Source organism: Chiloscyllium punctatum, chromosome 16 (genome assembly GCF_047496795.1).
Source record: "Chiloscyllium punctatum isolate Juve2018m chromosome 16, sChiPun1.3, whole genome shotgun sequence".
NCBI classification, from domain to species: domain Eukaryota; kingdom Metazoa; phylum Chordata; class Chondrichthyes; order Orectolobiformes; family Hemiscylliidae; genus Chiloscyllium; species Chiloscyllium punctatum.
In genome coordinates this window covers 54035879-54062209 of record NC_092754.1, presented here as the reverse complement: position 1 = coordinate 54062209, position 26331 = coordinate 54035879, and the positions used below count along the sequence as shown (strand labels likewise).

Genomic DNA, 26331 nt, shown 5'->3' with positions numbered 1-26331 from the left:
AGAAGTTTAATAGAAAAGACAACTAATGAACAACTGCACACTTTTATGAAAATAGTTCATGACTCCCAGTTTCCTCAGTGAGGAAAAATGATTCCAGGAAGGGAATATCAAAGAATGATTAACCAAGGGAAAAAAAAACAGACAGAGTTGAAAGAAAAGTCATAAAAATGGAAAAGATTGTGAGAGAATCAATGTCTGGAAGGTATCAAAAAAAAAACTTAAATTTTGCTGCAAACAAAAAAACATTTATGACAGCAACAGACACACAATGCATGAAAATTGGTCCTATCCACTTAATGATTCAAATGGTTAAACAAGCTTTTGGAGAACACAAAGGACATCATCTGAAAATTGGTTGTGCACGGAGAGAAATTGTATTATTGATAGTCACTGCTCGGATGTTATGCATTTTCCACCAAAGATATTTAATTGTGAGTACTTTCCCCAATAAGTGCATACAAATTAAGTCTGCAAAGGCTGCCAATTGTTATAACACCACCTTCTTGTGGTCTGTATGAAAATAGAATCTCTGTTGTATACTATTTATTATAAGGGAACACTGTTCCAACTACATGACAGAAAGGATAGCTGGCTTGCTTAACTGTAAGTATAACCTGTCTAAACAATAACTTCTCAGGATTAGTGACAACTGACTGAATTTCTGAATCATACGGTGCATTCTTGTAGTGTGCAGAAAACTGAGAAAGAACTCCATTAGCAGCTAAAAGGGTGTAAACTACTCAATGTATAAAACATACAGGAAACAGTTTGCAGAAAAATTCACCATTGACACGTTTAATTGCTACCATTCAAACACCCAAACTTCAGAAATGTAGGCCATCATTTACCTAACTGTGCAAATGTCCAAATCAACTGGGTTTACAGAAGCCCCGAGAAATTCTAAAGGACTGTTGCAATTTCAGGGAGGTGGGGGGATGGATTGGTGGAGAAGAGAGACCAACTGAAAATGATATTACTTTGAAGAGAGTTAAAGTTTCAATCAACCTCTTCAATTGTTGGTCCACCAGAAGGGTCCTTTCTGACTTGTTCTGAGAATGGCCCTTCGGGCATACCTCCCTGGTAAAGTTTGGCAATGATGGGCTTGCATATTTTTTTTTCAAATCTTTCAACTGCTGCTCAAAGTCCTCCTTCTCTGCTGTTTGGTTTGCCTCCAGCCAGGAGATGGCCTGGTTACACTTTTCGATGACTTTGTTCTTATCTTCCTCACTGATCTTGCCTTTCGTTTTCTCTTCCTCCACTGAACTCTTCATGTTAAATGCGTACGACTCCAGGGAATTCTTGGCTGTAATTTTCTCACGCTGCATATCATCCTGACCTTTGTACCTCTCCGCTTCCTGCACCATCCTCTCGATCTCCTCCTTACTCAACCTGCCCTTGTTATTGGTGATGGTGATTTTGCTCTCTTTGCCAGTGCTCTTGTCCACAGCAGAGACATTCAAGATGCCATTTGCGTCAATATCAAAGGTGACCTCAATCTGTGGTACACCACGTGGCGCAGGAGGGATCCCACTGAGGTCAAATTTGCCCAAGAGAACTCCGGAGGAAAGGTCTCCTGGCTCACACTCCGCCGCTCGACTTCCTCTTGCATAAGGTGGAGCCCGGAGACTGGGTACTTGTTAAGACCTGGAAGGCCGAAAAGCTCCAGCCGCGGTGGGAAGGACCGTTCCTGGTTCTGTTAACAACTGAAGCAGCTGTTCGGACGAAAGAAAAAGGGTGGGTCCACGCATCAAGGATAAAGGGACCTGTTCCGTCTGAAGGAGAAAGCACTTGGAAATGCGAGCAAGGGGACAAGCCGTTGGTGGTCAAACTGAAAAGACAGCGATAATGAACTCTACTTGGACTGTATTGGTGGGGATATTGATCAATTTACTCCTGTATGTGGGGGAGAGTGAGGGGAGATGTGACAAATGTCGAACTACAGTAAGACTTGGGATTCGAATCTACTCGGGATCATTTGTGTCCCATTCCTATGTGGACGATAGGTGTTACGATGTGAGTGCACGCCATGAATGTTGGGAGGATGGGAGACCCTATTATCAGGTATATAATAAAGGATACGGTGGCAAAATCCGTGGATGCCCTATAAATGACCGCTGGGTGTCTATTAGCAAAACTGGGAGGTGGGACCTATCCTCCGTGTTGCTCAGGGAGCAGGTTGACAGAGTCAAGGAGACCAAGATACAGATCACTGATCGGGGGTTGGGGAAGGAGCAAGACCGTTAGGGAACGGTCGTGCTCCCTAAAGTGCCATCCGTATACAAAGAGGTAGAAGGAAAAATTGAACTCCCTGATGTTACACAAAACCTGTTTATTGATCTCACCTCTAGAATAGCCACTGTTTTAAATGTTAGCAATTGCTGGGTTTGTGGGGGGCCGCATATGTCAGAACAATGGCCATGGACTGGTCACAGCTTAGACATATGGGAATTGCTTCAAACCACTTGGACACATGTCAACGAAAGGAAAAGCCAGGGGTGGAGACTGACAAATAGCCCTGAGGGCCAGTTATGTGTTGAAGGCAAGGGGACCGTGGAGGTAGGGATTAGTCCCTGTCAGAATATATTGGATGCAACCACGCGAGTATGGTGGCCTGAGGATATTACTTGGTACATTGCAAACCGAGGTCATCAAAATTGCGTTCCATTACGTACTGATTCCTCCTCTGACGAACTAGGTGCTGATTCTTCCGATGACATGATGAGAGCCTGGGGTGGTGGTTGTCGGGGGAATCGATGCTGGGATACTCCTGTCCAGACTCTGGGTCAGGAGTCCGAATACTGGAATTGCAGTGGTCCTGGTCCTTATGAGGGCGTCCCCGGGGTAAAGGAGCTGTGGGATGACGTTGTGAGGCAGGGAGGGCCTGCTCCAGATGGCCTATTTTGGATATGCGGTAATCGGGCATACTCCAAACTGCCCATGGGATGGGCTGGGGTATGCTTCCTGGGTCTAATACGACCTGCGTTCTTCCTATTACCCCGGGAGGAAGGCGATGATTTGGGGATTAAACTCTTTGACTCCCTCCGTAGGTCACCAAGGGATATCCAAGTCGGTGATTGGGGGGATGAGTGGCCACCGGCCCGGATTATTGAATACTACGGGCCAGCTACATGGGCACAGGACGGATCATGGGGATATCGTACTCCTATCTATATGTTAAATCGAATTATCAGGCTCCAAGCAGTCGTAGAGGTTATTACTAACCGGACTGCCCTGGCCCTGGAGCTGCTGGCTAAGCAGCAGGATCAGATGAGGGCTGCTATATATCAAAACCGTCTTGCCTTGGATTATCTGTTGGCCTCGGAGGGGGGGCGTGTGCGGAAAGTTTAACCTGACTAACTGCTGCCTAGAAATTGACGATAATGGTAAAGCGGTTTTGAAAATTTCCGGTGAAATTCGGAAATTGGCCCATGTGCCAGTACAATCTTGGCGTCCTCTTAGTGGCATCGGATGGTGGGATGGTCTCCTAGGTGGTAGCTGGTGGCGCACGGCGTTGCTGGTGGTTGGGGGGGGCATGATTCTTCTTCTCGTATTACCCTGCCTAACTCCCTGTATTCAGTTTTTAATTCAGAAAAATATTTCCCGACTCCAGGCAGTGGTGGTTCCACAACATGGGACGCGTGAACTTAAAGTGATGTTGCTGCGAAAGACCAAGGATTTCCCGGGCCCTTGAGGAGGGGGGGCTATCTTGGTCAGGCACATCTTAAAAAAAAGAAAAGGGTGGAATTGTGAGAGGTAATTTCGGTTTAAACTTTAAGATGTGCCTGGACCACAGACTGATCTATAATAAAAGACAAAACTTTTGTTTCTTTTCTAAAACATTTTGTATACTCAAAAGTAGAATAGTTTAAATTGTGCAGAATGCTGACAATTTGTGAGCAGAGTAAAAACAAACAGGCCCTTGATTGATGAAACCATTAACACAGGCAGGGAAGGATGAGTCCTTGACTGATAATACTGCAGGGTGAGAGAAACAACTTTGGAGACTCTGAAGACTTTGTGATAAGGGTGCAAATCAAAGAATAATGATGTTTTTAAGAATGTGAACCTCATGGCTCGTTAGAGCCAGGGAGGGGAGGGTCTGGAGGCATTTGTTGCAGACTTTGTGATAAGGGTGTAAATCGAAGAACAATGATGTTTTTAAGAATGTGAACCTCATGGCTTGTTAGAGCCAAGGAGGGGAGGGATTTGTACTGTATATAATGAGAAACTTTGTAAGCCTCAGCGCGCCTTTTACTCAGAAGGCTGCCCGACTCTGCAGACTTGCTAATAAAACTTTGTTTTCCTGAATTTGTCTAGAGCGATTATTAAGAAGCGATTTTCGTTTCTAACAACTTGGGGGCTCGTCGTCCGGGATCAACACTCCGGCCGCGGGGGGAGCTGAGGAAGGACATCGGAGAAGGTGCACCCTGCTGATTTCAGCAGTCCCTGATTCCTTGCTTGTCGCCCCGCGCGGCTTGAGCGAGTGATATCCGGGAGGCTCAGGAAAACAAAGGAGGGGTGTAGCCGAGGCAGTGGGGACGGTTAACGATCGAGTAATTTCGGTGCACCGAACCCGTGTTTCCGGACGCCTGGGGACCTACGGGGTGCCTGTGGATTTTTCTACAGAGACGTAGGACTCAGGTATCTAGAGACCGGGGCTGGCCTGTGAGGGATTTTGCAGAGACCGTGTTTGCGGAGGAACGTGTACCTACGGGGTGCCTGTGATCTGTGTCACAGAGACGTAGGACACAGGAATCCAAAGACCGGGGGTGCCTGCAAAGGAACCTGGGCGATCACGGGACTGAAGGTCCGGGAATTGGCTACATTGTGATAGATTATCACGGGAGAAATATGAAGTCCTCGGAAATGGGAAATAAGGGATCTAAGGCGATTAAGGGATGGGCTGGGGTATGTTTTGTTATTTGTAGATAGAATAAGTATAAGTAGCAGGAAATGATCTTGGAAACATATGTTATAAAATCCATATAAGTGGGAGCTTATAAAAAATAATGGGTAAAGATGCTGCTGGGAGTTGTCCACAGACCCATCAACAATAGCTTTCTTTGGGACAGAATAGTTCAGGGAGAAAATAAGGTGTGTAAAAAACAGGCAGTATATTTATCACTGGTGATTTTAATTTTCATGTAGATTGGGAAAATCAAGTTGCCTAAGGAAGTCAGAAGGACACTTTTCTAGAATCATATGTTCTACATCCAAATGGGAATCAAGCTATTTTGCGTCTGATAATATATACTGAGGAAGGTTTAATACGTGATCACAAAGTAAAAATAAACTCTAAAGGTTACGGTGACCATAATATGATAGAAGTTAGCATTCATGTTAAGAGTAAGAAACTTGGGTTGAAAACAACTGTGCTATAAACTCGAAGAAGGTAGGCATTGTGCAGAGTTAACTGGAGTGGACTCAGAAAGAAGTTTAATAGAAAAGACAACTAATGAACAACTGCACACTTTTATGAAAATAGTTCATGACTCCCAGTTTCCTCAGTGAGGAAAAATGATTCCAGGAAGGGAATATCAAAGAATGATTAACCAAGGGAAAAAAAAACAGACAGAGTTGAAAGAAAAGTCATAAAAATGGAAAAGATTGTGAGAGAATCAATGTCTGGAAGGTATCAAAAAAAAAACTTAAATTTTGCTGCAAACAAAAAAACATTTATGACAGCAACAGACACACAATGCATGAAAATTGGTCCTATCCACTTAATGATTCAAATGGTTAAACAAGCTTTTGGAGAACACAAAGGACATCATCTGAAAATTGGTTGTGCACGGAGAGAAATTGTATTATTGATAGTCACTGCTCGGATGTTATGCATTTTCCACCAAAGATATTTAATTGTGATTACTTTCCCCAATAAGTGCATACAAATTAAGTCTGCAAAGGCTGCCAATTGTTATAACACCACCTTCTTGTGGTCTGTATGAAAATAGAATCTCTGTTGTATACTATTTATTATAAGGGAACACTGTTCCAACTACATGACAGAAAGGATAGCTGGCTTGCTTAACTGTAAGTATAACCTGTCTAAACAATAACTTCTCAGGATTAGTGACAACTGACTGAATTTCTGAATCATACGGTGCATTCTTGTAGTGTGCAGAAAACTGAGAAAGAACTCCATTAGCAGCTAAAAGGGTGTAAACTACTCAATGTATAAAACATACAGGAAACAGTTTGCAGAAAAATTCACCATTGACACGTTTAATTGCTACCATTCAAACACCCAAACTTCAGAAATGTAGGCCATCATTTACCTAACTGTGCAAATGTCCAAATCAACTGGGTTTACAGAAGCCCCGAGAAATTCTAAAGGACTGTTGCAATTTCAGGGAGGTGGGGGGATGGAATGGTGGAGAAGAGAGACCAACTGAAAATGATATTACTTTGAAGAGAGTTAAAGTTTCAATCAACCTCTTCAATTGTTGGTCCACCAGAAGGGTCCTTTCTGACTTGTTCTGAGAATGGCCCTTCGGGCATACCTCCCTGGTAAAGTTTGGCAATGATGGGCTTGCATATTTTTTTTTCAAATCTTTCAACTGCTGCTCAAAGTCCTCCTTCTCTGCTGTTTGGTTTGCCTCCAGCCAGGAGATGGCCTGGTTACACTTTTCGATGACTTTGTTCTTATCTTCCTCACTGATCTTGCCTTTCGTTTTCTCTTCCTCCACTGAACTCTTCATGTTAAATGCGTACGACTCCAGGGAATTCTTGGCTGTAATTTTCTCACGCTGCATATCATCCTGACCTTTGTACCTCTCCGCTTCCTGCACCATCCTCTCGATCTCCTCCTTACTCAACCTGCCCTTGTTATTGGTGATGGTGATTTTGCTCTCTTTGCCAGTGCTCTTGTCCACAGCAGAGACATTCAAGATGCCATTTGCGTCAATATCAAAGGTGACCTCAATCTGTGGTACACCACGTGGCGCAGGAGGGATCCCACTGAGGTCAAATTTGCCCAAGAGAACTCCGGAGGAAAGGTCTCCTGGCTCACACTCCGCCGCTCGACTTCCTCTTGCATAAGGTGGAGCCCGGAGACTGGGTACTTGTTAAGACCTGGAAGGCCGAAAAGCTCCAGCCGCGGTGGGAAGGACCGTTCCTGGTTCTGTTAACAACTGAAGCAGCTGTTCGGACGAAAGAAAAAGGGTGGGTCCACGCATCAAGGATAAAGGGACCTGTTCCGTCTGAAGGAGAAAGCACTTGGAAATGCGAGCAAGGGGACAAGCCGTTGGTGGTCAAACTGAAAAGACAGCGATAATGAACTCTACTTGGACTGTATTGGTGGGGATATTGATCAATTTACTCCTGTATGTGGGGGAGAGTGAGGGGAGATGTGACAAATGTCGAACTACAGTAAGACTTGGGATTCGAATCTACTCGGGATCATTTGTGTCCCATTCCTATGTGGACGATAGGTGTTACGATGTGAGTGCACGCCATGAATGTTGGGAGGATGGGAGACCCTATTATCAGGTATATAATAAAGGATACGGTGGCAAAATCCGTGGATGCCCTATAAATGACCGCTGGGTGTCTATTAGCAAAACTGGGAGGTGGGACCTATCCTCCGTGTTGCTCAGGGAGCAGGTTGACAGAGTCAAGGAGACCAAGATACAGATCACTGATCGGGGGTTGGGGAAGGAGCAAGACCGTTAGGGAACGGTCGTGCTCCCTAAAGTGCCATCCGTATACAAAGAGGTAGAAGGAAAAATTGAACTCCCTGATGTTACACAAAACCTGTTTATTGATCTCACCTCTAGAATAGCCACTGTTTTAAATGTTAGCAATTGCTGGGTTTGTGGGGGGCCGCATATGTCAGAACAATGGCCATGGACTGGTCACAGCTTAGACATATGGGAATTGCTTCAAACCACTTGGACACATGTCAACGAAAGGAAAAGCCAGGGGTGGAGACTGACAAATAGCCCTGAGGGCCAGTTATGTGTTGAAGGCAAGGGGACCGTGGAGGTAGGGATTAGTCCCTGTCAGAATATATTGGATGCAACCACGCGAGTATGGTGGCCTGAGGATATTACTTGGTACATTGCAAACCGAGGTCATCAAAATTGCGTTCCATTACGTACTGATTCCTCCTCTGACGAACTAGGTGCTGATTCTTCCGATGACATGATGAGAGCCTGGGGTGGTGGTTGTCGGGGGAATCGATGCTGGGATACTCCTGTCCAGACTCTGGGTCAGGAGTCCGAATACTGGAATTGCAGTGGTCCTGGTCCTTATGAGGGCGTCCCCGGGGTAAAGGAGCTGTGGGATGACGTTGTGAGGCAGGGAGGGCCTGCTCCAGATGGCCTATTTTGGATATGCGGTAATCGGGCATACTCCAAACTGCCCATGGGATGGGCTGGGGTATGCTTCCTGGGTCTAATACGACCTGCGTTCTTCCTATTACCCCGGGAGGAAGGCGATGATTTGGGGATTAAACTCTTTGACTCCCTCCGTAGGTCACCAAGGGATATCCAAGTCGGTGATTGGGGGGATGAGTGGCCACCGGCCCGGATTATTGAATACTACGGGCCAGCTACATGGGCACAGGACGGATCATGGGGATATCGTACTCCTATCTATATGTTAAATCGAATTATCAGGCTCCAAGCAGTCGTAGAGGTTATTACTAACCGGACTGCCCTGGCCCTGGAGCTGCTGGCTAAGCAGCAGGATCAGATGAGGGCTGCTATATATCAAAACCGTCTTGCCTTGGATTATCTGTTGGCCTCGGAGGGGGGGCGTGTGCGGAAAGTTTAACCTGACTAACTGCTGCCTAGAAATTGACGATAATGGTAAAGCGGTTTTGAAAATTTCCGGTGAAATTCGGAAATTGGCCCATGTGCCAGTACAATCTTGGCGTCCTCTTAGTGGCATCGGATGGTGGGATGGTCTCCTAGGTGGTAGCTGGTGGCGCACGGCGTTGCTGGTGGTTGGGGGGGGCATGATTCTTCTTCTCGTATTACCCTGCCTAACTCCCTGTATTCAGTTTTTAATTCAGAAAAATATTTCCCGACTCCAGGCAGTGGTGGTTCCACAACATGGGACGCGTGAACTTAAAGTGATGTTGCTGCGAAAGACCAAGGATTTCCCGGGCCCTTGAGGAGGGGGGGCTATCTTGGTCAGGCACATCTTAAAAAAAAGAAAAGGGTGGAATTGTGAGAGGTAATTTCGGTTTAAACTTTAAGATGTGCCTGGACCACAGACTGATCTATAATAAAAGACAAAACTTTTGTTTCTTTTCTAAAACATTTTGTATACTCAAAAGTAGAATAGTTTAAATTGTGCAGAATGCTGACAATTTGTGAGCAGAGTAAAAACAAACAGGCCCTTGATTGATGAAACCATTAACACAGGCAGGGAAGGATGAGTCCTTGACTGATAATACTGCAGGGTGAGAGAAACAACTTTGGAGACTCTGAAGACTTTGTGATAAGGGTGCAAATCAAAGAATAATGATGTTTTTAAGAATGTGAACCTCATGGCTCGTTAGAGCCAGGGAGGGGAGGGTCTGGAGGCATTTGTTGCAGACTTTGTGATAAGGGTGTAAATCGAAGAACAATGATGTTTTTAAGAATGTGAACCTCATGGCTTGTTAGAGCCAAGGAGGGGAGGGATTTGTACTGTATATAATGAGAAACTTTGTAAGCCTCAGCGCGCCTTTTACTCAGAAGGCTGCCCGACTCTGCAGACTTGCTAATAAAACTTTGTTTTCCTGAATTTGTCTAGAGCGATTATTAAGAAGCGATTTTCGTTTCTAACAACTTGGGGGCTCGTCGTCCGGGATCAACACTCCGGCCGCGGGGGGAGCTGAGGAAGGACATCGGAGAAGGTGCACCCTGCTGATTTCAGCAGTCCCTGATTCCTTGCTTGTCGCCCCGCGCGGCTTGAGCGAGTGATATCCGGGAGGCTCAGGAAAACAAAGGAGGGGTGTAGCCGAGGCAGTGGGGACGGTTAACGATCGAGTAATTTCGGTGCACCGAACCCGTGTTTCCGGACGCCTGGGGACCTACGGGGTGCCTGTGGATTTTTCTACAGAGACGTAGGACTCAGGTATCTAGAGACCGGGGCTGGCCTGTGAGGGATTTTGCAGAGACCGTGTTTGCGGAGGAACGTGTACCTACGGGGTGCCTGTGATCTGTGTCACAGAGACGTAGGACACAGGAATCCAAAGACCGGGGGTGCCTGCAAAGGAACCTGGGCGATCACGGGACTGAAGGTCCGGGAATTGGCTACATTGTGATAGATTATCACGGGAGAAATATGAAGTCCTCGGAAATGGGAAATAAGGGATCTAAGGCGATTAAGGGATGGGCTGGGGTATGTTTTGTTATTTGTAGATAGAATAAGTATAAGTAGCAGGAAATGATCTTGGAAACATATGTTATAAAATCCATATAAGTGGGAGCTTATAAAAAATAATGGGTAAAGATGCTGCTGGGAGTTGTCCACAGACCCATCAACAATAGCTTTCTTTGGGACAGAATAGTTCAGGGAGAAAATAAGGTGTGTAAAAAACAGGCAGTATATTTATCACTGGTGATTTTAATTTTCATGTAGATTGGGAAAATCAAGTTGCCTAAGGAAGTCAGAAGGACACTTTTCTAGAATCATATGTTCTACATCCAAATGGGAATCAAGCTATTTTGCGTCTGATAATATATACTGAGGAAGGTTTAATACGTGATCACAAAGTAAAAATAAACTCTAAAGGTTACGGTGACCATAATATGATAGAAGTTAGCATTCATGTTAAGAGTAAGAAACTTGGGTTGAAAACAACTGTGCTATAAACTCGAAGAAGGTAGGCATTGTGCAGAGTTAACTGGAGTGGACTCAGAAAGAAGTTTAATAGAAAAGACAACTAATGAACAACTGCACACTTTTATGAAAATAGTTCATGACTCCCAGTTTCCTCAGTGAGGAAAAATGATTCCAGGAAGGGAATATCAAAGAATGATTAACCAAGGGAAAAAAAAACAGACAGAGTTGAAAGAAAAGTCATAAAAATGGAAAAGATTGTGAGAGAATCAATGTCTGGAAGGTATCAAAAAAAAAACTTAAATTTTGCTGCAAACAAAAAAACATTTATGACAGCAACAGACACACAATGCATGAAAATTGGTCCTATCCACTTAATGATTCAAATGGTTAAACAAGCTTTTGGAGAACACAAAGGACATCATCTGAAAATTGGTTGTGCACGGAGAGAAATTGTATTATTGATAGTCACTGCTCGGATGTTATGCATTTTCCACCAAAGATATTTAATTGTGATTACTTTCCCCAATAAGTGCATACAAATTAAGTCTGCAAAGGCTGCCAATTGTTATAACACCACCTTCTTGTGGTCTGTATGAAAATAGAATCTCTGTTGTATACTATTTATTATAAGGGAACACTGTTCCAACTACATGACAGAAAGGATAGCTGGCTTGCTTAACTGTAAGTATAACCTGTCTAAACAATAACTTCTCAGGATTAGTGACAACTGACTGAATTTCTGAATCATACGGTGCATTCTTGTAGTGTGCAGAAAACTGAGAAAGAACTCCATTAGCAGCTAAAAGGGTGTAAACTACTCAATGTATAAAACATACAGGAAACAGTTTGCAGAAAAATTCACCATTGACACGTTTAATTGCTACCATTCAAACACCCAAACTTCAGAAATGTAGGCCATCATTTACCTAACTGTGCAAATGTCCAAATCAACTGGGTTTACAGAAGCCCCGAGAAATTCTAAAGGACTGTTGCAATTTCAGGGAGGTGGGGGGATGGAATGGTGGAGAAGAGAGACCAACTGAAAATGATATTACTTTGAAGAGAGTTAAAGTTTCAATCAACCTCTTCAATTGTTGGTCCACCAGAAGGGTCCTTTCTGACTTGTTCTGAGAATGGCCCTTCGGGCATACCTCCCTGGTAAAGTTTGGCAATGATGGGCTTGCATATTTTTTTTTCAAATCTTTCAACTGCTGCTCAAAGTCCTCCTTCTCTGCTGTTTGGTTTGCCTCCAGCCAGGAGATGGCCTGGTTACACTTTTCGATGACTTTGTTCTTATCTTCCTCACTGATCTTGCCTTTCGTTTTCTCTTCCTCCACTGAACTCTTCATGTTAAATGCGTACGACTCCAGGGAATTCTTGGCTGTAATTTTCTCACGCTGCATATCATCCTGACCTTTGTACCTCTCCGCTTCCTGCACCATCCTCTCGATCTCCTCCTTACTCAACCTGCCCTTGTTATTGGTGATGGTGATTTTGCTCTCTTTGCCAGTGCTCTTGTCCACAGCAGAGACATTCAAGATGCCATTTGCGTCAATATCAAAGGTGACCTCAATCTGTGGTACACCACGTGGCGCAGGAGGGATCCCACTGAGGTCAAATTTGCCCAAGAGAACTCCGGAGGAAAGGTCTCCTGGCTCACACTCCGCCGCTCGACTTCCTCTTGCATAAGGTGGAGCCCGGAGACTGGGTACTTGTTAAGACCTGGAAGGCCGAAAAGCTCCAGCCGCGGTGGGAAGGACCGTTCCTGGTTCTGTTAACAACTGAAGCAGCTGTTCGGACGAAAGAAAAAGGGTGGGTCCACGCATCAAGGATAAAGGGACCTGTTCCGTCTGAAGGAGAAAGCACTTGGAAATGCGAGCAAGGGGACAAGCCGTTGGTGGTCAAACTGAAAAGACAGCGATAATGAACTCTACTTGGACTGTATTGGTGGGGATATTGATCAATTTACTCCTGTATGTGGGGGAGAGTGAGGGGAGATGTGACAAATGTCGAACTACAGTAAGACTTGGGATTCGAATCTACTCGGGATCATTTGTGTCCCATTCCTATGTGGACGATAGGTGTTACGATGTGAGTGCACGCCATGAATGTTGGGAGGATGGGAGACCCTATTATCAGGTATATAATAAAGGATACGGTGGCAAAATCCGTGGATGCCCTATAAATGACCGCTGGGTGTCTATTAGCAAAACTGGGAGGTGGGACCTATCCTCCGTGTTGCTCAGGGAGCAGGTTGACAGAGTCAAGGAGACCAAGATACAGATCACTGATCGGGGGTTGGGGAAGGAGCAAGACCGTTAGGGAACGGTCGTGCTCCCTAAAGTGCCATCCGTATACAAAGAGGTAGAAGGAAAAATTGAACTCCCTGATGTTACACAAAACCTGTTTATTGATCTCACCTCTAGAATAGCCACTGTTTTAAATGTTAGCAATTGCTGGGTTTGTGGGGGGCCGCATATGTCAGAACAATGGCCATGGACTGGTCACAGCTTAGACATATGGGAATTGCTTCAAACCACTTGGACACATGTCAACGAAAGGAAAAGCCAGGGGTGGAGACTGACAAATAGCCCTGAGGGCCAGTTATGTGTTGAAGGCAAGGGGACCGTGGAGGTAGGGATTAGTCCCTGTCAGAATATATTGGATGCAACCACGCGAGTATGGTGGCCTGAGGATATTACTTGGTACATTGCAAACCGAGGTCATCAAAATTGCGTTCCATTACGTACTGATTCCTCCTCTGACGAACTAGGTGCTGATTCTTCCGATGACATGATGAGAGCCTGGGGTGGTGGTTGTCGGGGGAATCGATGCTGGGATACTCCTGTCCAGACTCTGGGTCAGGAGTCCGAATACTGGAATTGCAGTGGTCCTGGTCCTTATGAGGGCGTCCCCGGGGTAAAGGAGCTGTGGGATGACGTTGTGAGGCAGGGAGGGCCTGCTCCAGATGGCCTATTTTGGATATGCGGTAATCGGGCATACTCCAAACTGCCCATGGGATGGGCTGGGGTATGCTTCCTGGGTCTAATACGACCTGCGTTCTTCCTATTACCCCGGGAGGAAGGCGATGATTTGGGGATTAAACTCTTTGACTCCCTCCGTAGGTCACCAAGGGATATCCAAGTCGGTGATTGGGGGGATGAGTGGCCACCGGCCCGGATTATTGAATACTACGGGCCAGCTACATGGGCACAGGACGGATCATGGGGATATCGTACTCCTATCTATATGTTAAATCGAATTATCAGGCTCCAAGCAGTCGTAGAGGTTATTACTAACCGGACTGCCCTGGCCCTGGAGCTGCTGGCTAAGCAGCAGGATCAGATGAGGGCTGCTATATATCAAAACCGTCTTGCCTTGGATTATCTGTTGGCCTCGGAGGGGGGGCGTGTGCGGAAAGTTTAACCTGACTAACTGCTGCCTAGAAATTGACGATAATGGTAAAGCGGTTTTGAAAATTTCCGGTCAAATTCGGAAATTGGCCCATGTGCCAGTACAATCTTGGCGTCCTCTTAGTGGCATCGGATGGTGGGGTGGTCTCCTAGGTGGTAGCTGGTGGCGCACGGCGTTGCTGGTGGTTGGGGGGGGCATGATTCTTCTTCTCGTATTACCCTGCCTAACTCCCTGTATTCAGTTTTTAATTCAGAAAAATATTTCCCGACTCCAGGCAGTGGTGGTTCCACAACATGGGACGCGTGAACTTAAAGTGATGTTGCTGCGAAAGACCAAGGATTTCCCGGGCCCTTGAGGAGGGGGGGCTATCTTGGTCAGGCACATCTTAAAAAAAAGAAAAGGGTGGAATTGTGAGAGGTAATTTCGGTTTAAACTTTAAGATGTGCCTGGACCACAGACTGATCTATAATAAAAGACAAAACTTTTGTTTCTTTTCTAAAACATTTTGTATACTCAAAAGTAGAATAGTTTAAATTGTGCAGAATGCTGACAATTTGTGAGCAGAGTAAAAACAAACAGGCCCTTGATTGATGAAACCATTAACACAGGCAGGGAAGGATGAGTCCTTGACTGATAATACTGCAGGGTGAGAGAAACAACTTTGGAGACTCTGAAGACTTTGTGATAAGGGTGCAAATCAAAGAATAATGATGTTTTTAAGAATGTGAACCTCATGGCTTGTTAGAGCCAAGGAGGGGAGGGATTTGTACTGTATATAATGAGAAACTTTGTAAGCCTCAGCGCGCCTTTTACTCAGAAGGCTGCCCGACTCTGCAGACTTGCTATTAAAACTTTGTTTTCCTGAATTTGTCTAGAGCGATTATTAAGAAGCGATTTTCGTTTCTAACATCTATAAACTCACCGATAATCTCAGACGCACGCGCGGTTTGGTTTCTATGTGGAGCATGCGCAGTGTCACATTGATCAGGACACAGAGAAACATGGAGTTGCTTTCTCCGGCAGCGGCTGCGATCAGCTTCAGAGAGCGGCGCTCAGAGCCGGTGTGTGGGAGCCTCACTGGGAGAAAGGAGCGGAGAGATTTCACAAGTCCCGGATACAGGTTAAAAATAACTCGAAAAAGACCCTCCAGGCCCGGGTAAGGAGGTGGCGGTCTCTGAACAAGGAAGTGGCCCAGGGTCACGGCCGCCATTTGTTTGAGGGAAGAGGGAGCGCAGAGCTCAGGGCCACCATCTTGAGAAGGTCAAGGGGCAGGTGGGCGGGGCTCTCGGGGTCTGTAGAACAATCCGAGGAAAGGGAAGCCCCATTGTTATTGATTAATTCCACGAACACAGCTTCACTGGGCGATCCTGCAGCAATATCCTCTCTCAGTCCTGCTGGGATGTTTCACCCAATCAGAACCAGCAGCTCTCCTCCTCTCTCAGCTCCCCTTCTGTCCTTCCTGCAGCATCTGTCCCCTGGAACATTGAGCTGCCTGTCCTGTCCCTCCCTCAGCTGTTGTTTCTGTAATTACCTGTGATATCCCAGTCCCATCTTAGATTACTTCACTAAAGACAGGAATGTACCCGATGGATTTTTCTTAACATCAGCAATTGTTTAATACTCACTTACAGGTTTTTAATTACATTGTTTTTGAAGCACTTACTTCACATTCAATCATTTGCAATGGTGGGATCTGAACATGTGTCCAGAGAACACTTGCTGAGTTTCTGGATAAATTGTCACACAATAATGCCTCTAGGCCATCACTTCGCCTGCTCACAGTTTGTATATCGCAGTGCAACATGAATCAAAACTCTTTCTTACTGCACAATTGTTTGACCCGGCACTCTGGTGATGTGACTCAGTACCTCTCCATGTGGTATCCCTCACTGTGTGGGTCTAATTGCTGCCTCTGTCAGCGTCTCTCACTCTTGAAGCTACACCAGATCATGAGCCAACAGAATTCTCCACTCCAGAGAGATGAGGCAACGCAGGTCAGGATTTTCCAGATCTCTGTGGGCTCAGTGCCATTCTATATGTGTAACCCTCAAAGCATTCGTCTAATTGCACATTCTGCCTATTTCTGTGTCTTCTACAGGTACTCATGGAGTTCCTGACTCAATAGACTTGCCAACTGCTGGTTGGGATGATGGTTGGTCAGCCAGAAAGACAAAGTCAGGGAGGTCGGAAGTCTTCAATAAATCCTGCTGCCAGGTAAGATCATTCCAGTGCACAGAGCAAAAAGTAATAAGGGGGATCCAAACATCAGCTAACAAGACGTGACATAGAGAAAGTGCTGGAGGGGAAGCACAGTACAGACACACCCCAGGCTCAATCACCACGCCTGCTGCAAGTTTTGTTGTAATGAGACAGCATCGGGAGTTACCAGTTATCAGTCCAGGCCTGTGCTTTCTTAGGGAGCATCAGAACAACTGAGGGGAAAGCAGGTCTCCCACGAGAGGGTGGTCATGCTGCCTGGGATCTTTCTGTTCCCTATTCCCTCTCCAACACTGTATCTATGGCTTGTATTGAGGACCAGTGTCTTCAATCATTCTAACTGCTATAACAGTTCCTATCTCTGTCATCTCCTCCCCTCTCACCAATTATTTCACATATTTGAAACCTCCAGTCCAGATGACCATCCGTATCACTGTAACTTGCTTCAGTCTCTACAACATGCCTTGTCTCGATAGTCTCCCCCTCCAATAACTGGAGACAGAGGGTCTGTTTCTGTGCGGCATGACTCGTCGGCCGAGGTTTCCTAAATGGAATGAGTCGCGTTTGCCTGTGTTTGGCTCATATCCCTTCAAATCTTCTCCTCTCCATGTACCTGCCCAAGTGTCTTTTCCATGTTGTAATTGTACTTGTTTTTACCATTTCCTCTGGCAGTCCATTCCGTCCATGCACCATCCTCTGTGGAAAATGTTGCCCCTCAGCTCCCTCTTTAAATACTTGCTCTGTCACCTCACATTTATGCCTCTAGCTTTGGACTAACCTACCCTTGGCAACTCACCTTACTTAGACCATACATGGTTTCATAAGGTCACCCCGTGGCCACCTCTGCCCAGGAGAAATATTGACGACAGTGTTACCAATATATCCAACTCGTGTACTCAATGCTCTGACCAATTAAGACAAGTGTGCCAATTGCCGCTTTCAACACCCTGTCGCCCTGTGAGGCCAGTCCAAGGAACAATGTAACTGCACCCCTTGGTCTCTCTCTTTTCTACAACACTGTCCAGGGCCCAACCATTAACCGTACACCGCTGAAGCCAAACGCCAACTCGAGGACAGCTCTTCCTACTGCTCCCTCGACCATGACCCCACCCCCCATCACCAAACCATCATCTCCCAGACCATACAGAACCTCATCACCTCAGGAGATCTCCCACCCACAGCTTCCAACCTCATAGTCCTGGAACCGCGCACTGCCCGGTTCTACCTCCTTCCCAAGATCCACAAGCCTGACCACCCTGGCCGACCCATTGTCTCAGCATGCTCCTGCCCCACTGAACTCATCTCGACCTACCTTGACACTGTCCTATCCCCCCTAGTCCAGGAACTCCCCGCATACGTTCGAGACACCACCCACGCCCTCCACCTCCTCCAAGACTTCAGTTTCCCCGGCCCCCAACGCCTTATCTTCACCATGGATATCCAATCCCTCTACACCTCCATTCGCCATGACCAGGGCCTCCAAGCCCTCCGTTTTTTCCTCTCCAGACGTCCCCAACAGTACCCTTCCACTGACACTCTCATTCGTTTGGCCGAACTGGTCCTCACCCTTAACAATTTCTCCTTTGAATCCTCCCACTTCCTCCAGACCAAAGGGGTAGCCATGGGCACACGTATGGGCCCCAGCTATGCCTGTCTCTTTGTTGGCTATGTAGAACAGTTGATCTTCCATAGTTACACTGGCACCACTCCCCACCTCTTCCTCCGCTACATTGATGACTGCATTGGCGCCACCTCGTGCTCCCGCAAGGAGGTTGAGCAATTCATCAACTTCACCAACACATTCCACCCTGACCTTAAATTTACCTGGACTATCTCTGACAACTCGCTCCCCTTCCTGGACCTCTCCATCTCCATTCGTGACGACCGACTTGACACTGACATTTTTTACAAACACACTGACTCCCATAGCTACCTGGATTACACCTCTTCCCACCCTATCTCTTGCAAAATGCCATCCCGTATTCCCAATTTCTCCGCCTCCGCCGTATCTGCTCCCAGGAGGACCAGTTCCACCATAGGACACACCAGATGGCCTCCTTCTTTAGAGCCCGCAATTTCCCTTCCCACGTGGTTAAAGATGCCCTCCAACGCATCTCGTCCACATCCCGCACCTCCGACCTCAGACCCCACCCCTCCAACCGTAACAAGGACAGAACGCCCCTGGTGCTCACCTTCCACCCTACAAACCTTCGCATCAACCAAATCATCCGCCGACATTTCTGCCACCTCCAAAAAGACCCCACCACCAGGGATATATTTCCCTCCCCACCCCTTTCCGCCTTCCGCAAAGACCGTTCCCTCCGTGACTACCTGGTCAGGTCCACACCCCCCTACGACCCACCCTCCCATTCTGGCACTTTCCCCTGCCACCGCAGGAACTGTAAAACCTGTGCCCACACCTCCTCCCTCACCTCTATCCAAGGCCCTAGAGGAGCCTTCCACATCCATCAAAGTTTCACCTGCACATCCACCAATATCATTTATTGTATCCGTTGCTCCCGATGTGGTCTCCTCTACATTGGGGAGACTGGGCGCCTCCTAGCAGAGCGCTTTAGGGAACATCTCCGAGACACCCGCACCAATCAACCAAACCGCCCCGTGGCCCAACATTTCAACTCCCCCTCCCACTCTGACGAGGACATGGAGGTCCTGGGCCTCCTTCACCGCCGTTCCCTCACCACCAGACGCCTGGAGGAAGAACGCCTCAGCTTCCGCCTCAGAACACTTCAACCCCAGGGCATCAATGTGGACTTCAACAGCTTCCTCATTTCCCCTTCCCCAACCTCATCCTAGTTTCAAACTTCCAGCTCAGTTACTGTCTCCTTGACTTGTCCGACCTGCCTATCTTCTTTTCCACCTATCCACTCCACCCTCTCCTCCTTGACCTATCACCTTCATCTCCTCCCCCACTCACCCATTGTACTCTATGCTACTCTCTCCCCACCCCACCCTCCTCTAACTTATCTCTCCATGCTTCAGGCTCACTGCCTTAATTCCTGATGAAGGGCTTTTGCCTGAAACGTCGATTTCGCTGCTCGTTGGATGCTGCCTGAACTGCTGTGCTCTTCCAGCACCACTAATCCATTAACCGTGTTAGTCCTCCCTGGTTTGTCTTAACTAAATCCAACACCTGAATTAAACTCCATCTTTCATTCCTTGACCCAGTTGATTAACATCCCCTTCGGTAACTATATTCCCTGCCCACTCTTTCACTAATCTTGGTATCCACAAACTTACTAACAGGGACTCCTATATTTTCACTCAGTTTGTTTATGTAAATGGTGCACAACAGTGGTCCCAGCACCAATCCGTACAGCACACTGCTGGTCAGAGGCCCCAGTCTGAACAACAACCCTCTTCCACCACCCTCTGTCTCCCACTCTCATCCCAGTTTGTATCCAGTTGGCTAGCTCTCCCTGATCCCTTGTGATCTACCCTTACTAACCAATGTATCATGCTATATCCTGACCAAGGGTTTGTGGAAGCCAGAAACAACGTCTGTTGCTCTGGCTTCATCGATCTTTTTGGTGACATCATGAACAAACTCCAGTCCAGTTTGTGGGACATGTTTTCCCAGGCACAAAGCCATGCTGGCTGTCCGTAATCAGGCCTTATCTTTCCAAATGCATGGACGGCCTACCTCTCAGAATGACCTCCAACAACTGACCCACCATGATGTCTCGCTCATCAGTCTGTAGTTCCCTGGCTTTCTCTTGCAGCCTTTCTTAATTAATGACACAACATTATAATCATAGTCAGAGAGTCATAACGCATTGTTCGGTTAACGCTAACCATACTCTAAAACGGATCTCATCCCACCTGGCTGTTCCTGCGTCATATCCCTTGAAACCTTTCCTATTCCTGTACTAATCCAAATGACTTTTGAACATTGTAATTGTCCCCATGTTCACCCCTTCCTTGGGAAGTTCATTCCACACACAACCCACCCTCTGTGTAACAATGTGCTTCTCATGTCTTTTTTTAAAATATGTCTCTCCTCTAAACTTAAAAACATAGTGCCTTGTCTTGAAACTCCCCTGTCCATGGGAAAAGACATCTCCCATTAACTCTATCTATCCCCCTCATGATTTTATAAACTTCTATGAGGTCATCTGTCAACATTCAGGTTTCAGTGAAAAATACCAACCTATTCAGCCTTTCTTTATACTGAAGCCTTTCGTACCCAGCCACATCCGAGTAAATCTCCTCCCAACCCTTTACAGCTTCATAATATCGTTCCGATAACTGGGCGACCAGAACTGGACACAGTATTCCAGAAGAGGACTCACCAATGGCCTGTATAATCTCAAGGTGCCTTCCCAACTCCTATATCCAAAGGACTGAGCAATGAAACCAAGTGAGGCAAGCACCTTTTTTTTAAACTATCCTGTCTCTCCATGTTGCAAACTTCAAAGAATTATGTAGCTGAACCCTGAGGTCCCTCTGTTCTACAACACTACCGAAGGTCCTATCATTAATTGTATAAGTCCTGCACGTGTTTGTTGTACCAAATGCATTACCTCGCATTTATTCAGATTGAACTCCATCTACAGTTTTTCAGCCATTCACACATTTCATCAGGATCCCTTTGTAATCTCAGAAAACCTTCTTCACTGTCCACAATGCCACCCTCCAGTCTAACAGCCTATCACACATAGCACTCTATGATACAAATATCTCTGCGAGGGGCCCTACAATTTCTTCACCAGCTTCCCACAATGTCCTGAGATCCATTTGATCAGGTCCTGGAGATTTATCTACCTTTGTGTTTTAAAACCTTCAGCACCTCCTTTTCTATAATGTGGACTCATTTCAAGACATTGCGTCATAGAGATGTACAGCACGGAAACAGGCCCTTCGGACCAACTCCTGCATGACGTTTCTAGTCACATTTGCCACAATTTTGCCAATATCCCTCTACACCTTTGCTATTCGTACACCCATCCACATGCCTTTTAAATGTATTTCTATCAGCCTCCACTATTTGCTCTGGCAGTTTATTCCATCCACTCTGCGGGAGCCAGTTGTCCTTTAGACCCCTTTGAAAAGTTTCCCTCGCCTGGGGAAATGACCTTGTCTATTGACCCTGTCGATGACCATCATGATTTTAAACACCTTTTATCGGTTAACTCCTCAGCCTCCCATGTTCAAGTGAAAACGGCCCCAGCCTATTCAGGCTTTTCCCTGAAGCACAAACCCTCCAACCCTGGCAACATCCTTGGTCATTTCTTCTGAACCCTTTAATGTTCCATGACATCCTTCCGATGGCATTGAGACCAGAATTGCACACAGTATTCCAACAGTGGTCAGGCCAAACACGGTTTAGTTCCCTGAGCGCCCCAGTCTTTATCCACAGTAAGTTCCAAAGTGAAATATTTGTTTCGGATCTTGTAGTTTCACACATCGTTGCCTTCATTGATCATTAAGGAGACCGGGTTTGTCCCGAGCTCTTCTTTTGCTCTTAATACACTTGTAGAGTCTCTTTGGATTCTCCTTAACTTTCTCTACCAAAGCGATCTCGTGTCCCCTTTTTACATTCCTGATTTCCATCCTAAGTGTATTTCTACAGCCCCGATGCTCCTGAAGGGATTCCCTTGAGTCAGCCAGTTATATCTGACATGTGACCCCTTTTTTCTTGACCACAGCCTCGAAACTCAGCCAGTGTTTCCTAATTCAGTCAGCATTGAGCTGCACACTAACAGGAACACGCTGGCGCTGAACGCTCCTTTTATCTCGGTTTTAAAATATTCCAACTTGCCAGACTTCCCTTTATCTGCAAATAGCCTCCCCAGATCTACTTTAAAAATTCCTGTCTAATACTATCTTGCCCCATTGAATAATCTTAACTTGTGGACCAGGCCTGTCCTTTTCCATCACTATTTCCAAACTAATACAATTGTGGTAACTTTCCAAAGTGCTCCCCCACAAACACCTCAGTCCCGTTCCTGACCTTGTTTCCCAAGGGGAGGTCAGGTTTAGCCCCATTCTCCAGTTGGGCCACTTACATAATGACTGGGAGTTTTCAGAACACACTTGTGGCAGTGTAAACAAAACAGAATCATTTCAAAAGGAATGGCTGAACAGTGATTGGTATGTGTGTGTGTATGTGTGTGTGTGTCTATCTGTCTGTCTGTGTGCGTGTGTGTGTGTGTCTGTGTGTGTGTGTAGATAGATAAGATTGTGCATATGTGTGCAACATATACAGAATGAACAAGAGAGACAGACTTAACAAACATGATGCATGTGATGCACAACATTTATAAAATATTAATATGTTATTAAATCTTCAGCTGAGATGTTATGTTCCCCTACTCTCAACGTGCCGTCTGCCTCCTGCCTCTTTCTGGCATTCCCTGATCTAATGTTTCATTCTTATTTGGATGGATGTTATAAATTCCTGCTTCTGGTGTGCCAACATGTTTCAGTTAATCAATTTTTGACCGAGAAACATATACTGTGTTGTCTCAGCAGTTGGTGCCTGTCATATTGATGGAGATAAAAGTTCTGGCATCAAATCCAGGATTTCAACAGATTAATCTGTTTGCACATCTACTGTAAAAAGGACCACAGCACACTGGAATTGTCAAACCAAATAGGGAAGCACATCTAATACTATCAAACATGTAGACTTCCCTATTTTTACACTCCACGTCTATACTCTCTCTCTCTGTCACTGTCTTTCCATCTAGTTAAAAAATCCTCCAACCGTTCTTCGTGTCCAATGTCTCAAACCTCCCTGCCTCAGTTTACATCTATTGCTCACTTCTGGATGAGTTGGCTTAAAATTGAGTAATTAAAGAAAAAGACATGAGAGTGGCGTTGGCCAGAGTTAGTTGGAAGGGGAGCTGAGCACAGGAATATGGTGAAGCAGCAATGACAGGAGTTTCTGGAGATAATTCAGCAGCACATCGGAAATTCATCCCAAGGAAGAAGATAGATATTCAGCGGAAGACAAGGCAGCCGTGAGTGATAACGAACTCAGGGACAACATAAAATCAAAAGAAAATGCGCACAATGTGGTGAAGATTATTGGGAATCTAGACGATTACGAAGCCGATAAATTCCAAAACGGATAACTAAGAACAGCAAATGGGAGGAGAGGGTGAAATCTCATATTACGCTTGTTAATAATGTAATAGAACATTGAAAGAGATTTTTAGACATATAACAAGGAAGACAGGGAGTAAAGAACAAACAAAGGATAGTTGGAAAATGAAGCTTGAATAGTTATGGGAAGCAATGGAATGGCAGAGGAATTGAATACATTGCAATAATCTTCACGGTGGAAGACACCAGCAAAATGTCAGACCTTCAAGACAGTTAGAGGGTAGAGGTGAGTATAGTGACCACCAATAAGGAGAAGGAGCTGGGGAAGGTGAAGTTAGATCAATCAGCGAGTTCAGTTGGACAACACACTGTAGTTCCAAAGAGATACCGAAGGGGATTATGGAGGCATTGCTGGTGATCTTTCAGGATATTTTGGAGTGTGGGAGGACTGGTAAATGTAAGGAAAGAGGGACACAGAAGACAGGAAATTACAAATGGCCAGGCAAGTTAAAACTGTTGTATAGAAGGACTTAATGGATCCTTAGGTTTATGAATAGATGTGTGGAGTATAAGAACAAGGAAGTTCTGAAGTATATTGGACGTGGTGTGATTAAGCTACAGCATAACAAGAATTACATTTACAATGGTATTGCGAACAGCAGACTTGAAAGTACGTTTAAAACAAAGGAAATCATTTCGAAGCAGACAGAAACATTCGTGACAAAGATACTGTTTCCTTGACCCTGTAGTGAGAATGTTAAGATAAGCTTTTAAGTAAACAGATTAAAATAAAACGTATAAAAAGCACAATAAAATCGGTTGCTGCGGATATAGCGATACATATGAAGCTGAAAAAGCACAGCAGGTCAGACAGCTTCCTTGGACAGGAAAGTCAATGTCTCAGGCTAAAAGACTTCATCAGGATTGGGCCGGGGAAGGGGAGCCGGGAAGTAAATACAGGGAGGGTCATGGGACTGAGGGAAGCGTAGATGGGGGATTCAAGTAGGGGGATAATGTGATTGTGGGAAGAGTGCAGCGGATATGCGAATTGGATGATGGAAAGCTGAGGTCAGCTCAGGGAAGGGGAACATAGAATAAGGCTATGGGTGGAGAGAGTTTGAAGCCAGTGAAGTCAATATTGAGACCAGTGAACTGTAAGCTCTCAAGCTGAAAGATCAGGTTGTGTTTCTTAGTTTCTATTTGGCCTCACTCTGACAGTGGAGGAGGCCAAGGATAGACCTGTCGCTGGCTGAGCAAGGGGGGGGGGGGGGGGGGGGGGGCGGTGTGTGTGAGTGTGAGCGTGTAATTGAAATGAATGGCAACTCGGATGTAGGGTCGGTTAAAGCGTGCAGAGAGCAGATGGTCTATGAATATGTCCCTGAATCTCCCTTTGGTCTCTCTGAAAGAGGGGAGACCATATCGGGAGTTGGAGACGTGCTCTAAACACAAAAACCAACCCGACTTTCCAGTTACCTTCCATTTTAATTCACCCTCCAACTCGTCCGGGGACATGCCCATACAAAGCCTGTCCACTGTCAGAGGAACACCATCTGAGAGTTTACCTTTGAAGCTGATAGCCCAATGGCCTCAATATTGACTACAGAAGCATCCAAGTCCCTGCACACGCAGCCTTATCCCATGTCCCTTCTCCCTGACCAGACCCAACTGTCCATCTTCTCACTCACATGTCTGCTTCACCCTTGCAACTGACCAATCACAGTAACCTCATACCTGCATGTAAACACCACCATCATGCCTACCCTTCGCCCTTCCATATCCCATCACTCCATTTCTGGGCTCCCCTCCCCCTCACCAGTCCTGACGAAAGGTCCAATATCAAAATATTGCCTTTTTGCTCCTCTGATTCGGCCTGTTCTTCTGTGTTTCTCCAGCTCCAAGTTTATTAACTCTGACCTCTCGCACCTGTAGGACTTACTCTCTCCAAGTTGTGGAACAATGTAGTCTACATATAAGAAGAAATGCATTTGAACATTTGAAAAGATCGCTAACTCATTCTTCATTTCTTAACAACCCAACACACACCTTCCAGAAGAAGCAGCATTTCACTTGTAACCTTTCAATCCAGTCTCCTGTCATTGCTGCTCACAATTCAGTCTCCTTTAAATTTGGGAGACCAAACAGAGACTGCATTGAGGAACACTCCCACTCTGTCTTTAGGAAGAGCCCTGACCGTCTCATTGTTTCCAATTTCAATCACCTACCTTGCTCTCATGCTAACATTTCAGTCCTGGGCAGCTGCAATGTTCCAATGAAGCACAACTCAGGCTCACGGAACACCTTACATCTCCATCCAATTCTACTCTATTATTTTTATAGGTACCTGCAATCTCACTATGCATTTTCTCCTCTCGTACCCGCTGGCTATTTGGGCATTAAGAACACCATCCCAGCAGACTGACCAGCCCCTTTTGGATTGTAACTTTTAAAAATATGGCCTCATTTGAGGACTGCTTAACAATATTGTCTCTAAGCACTGTTTTTGTGTCCTCCCTAATCAAAAGGGCAACTCGCCCCCCTCACGTACTTGTCCCTCTGTCTCGCCTGTAGCTTCTGTATCCTGGAACTTTATTCTGCCATTCCTGCCCTTCTCTCAGCCATGTTTCTGTTATGGCTATAATATCCTAGTCCCCAGAGCCAATGCATGGTCTGAACTTGTCTGCCTTACCAGTCAGGCCTCGTGCATTGAAATTAATGCCCTTTAAACCAGAAGTCTTCCTATACTGTGCCCGGATATCCTGGATAGGAAACTTGCTGTCGATGGCTGATATATTTTCCCCTGACGAGTTGATGGCCCCTCTCTTATTCAGAGTCACAACTCCCTGCCAAACT

The 26331-nt window shown here is 45.9% G+C and overlaps 1 long non-coding RNA gene and 3 pseudogenes across 1 annotated transcript in view; 1 reads left to right on the top strand and 3 right to left on the bottom strand.

The window, feature by feature from the left end:
- Positions 1 to 996: 996 nt before the first annotated feature.
- LOC140487191 (heat shock 70 kDa protein-like) lies at positions 997 to 1637 on the bottom strand (annotated as a pseudogene).
- Positions 1638 to 6342: 4705 nt separating this feature from the next.
- Positions 6343 to 7067, bottom strand: LOC140487190 (heat shock 70 kDa protein-like; annotated as a pseudogene).
- A 4705-nt stretch (positions 7068 to 11772) lies between these two features.
- On the bottom strand, positions 11773 to 12497 carry LOC140487189 (heat shock 70 kDa protein-like; annotated as a pseudogene).
- Positions 12498 to 16299: 3802 nt separating this feature from the next.
- The window catches only part of LOC140487193 (uncharacterized), a 229789-nt gene continuing 219757 nt past the window's right edge, over positions 16300 to 26331 (top strand). The window contains exon 1 of the long non-coding RNA XR_011962733.1: positions 16300 to 16410. This is a non-coding gene — a long non-coding RNA (uncharacterized lncRNA). The remainder of the gene's footprint in view (positions 16411 to 26331) is intronic.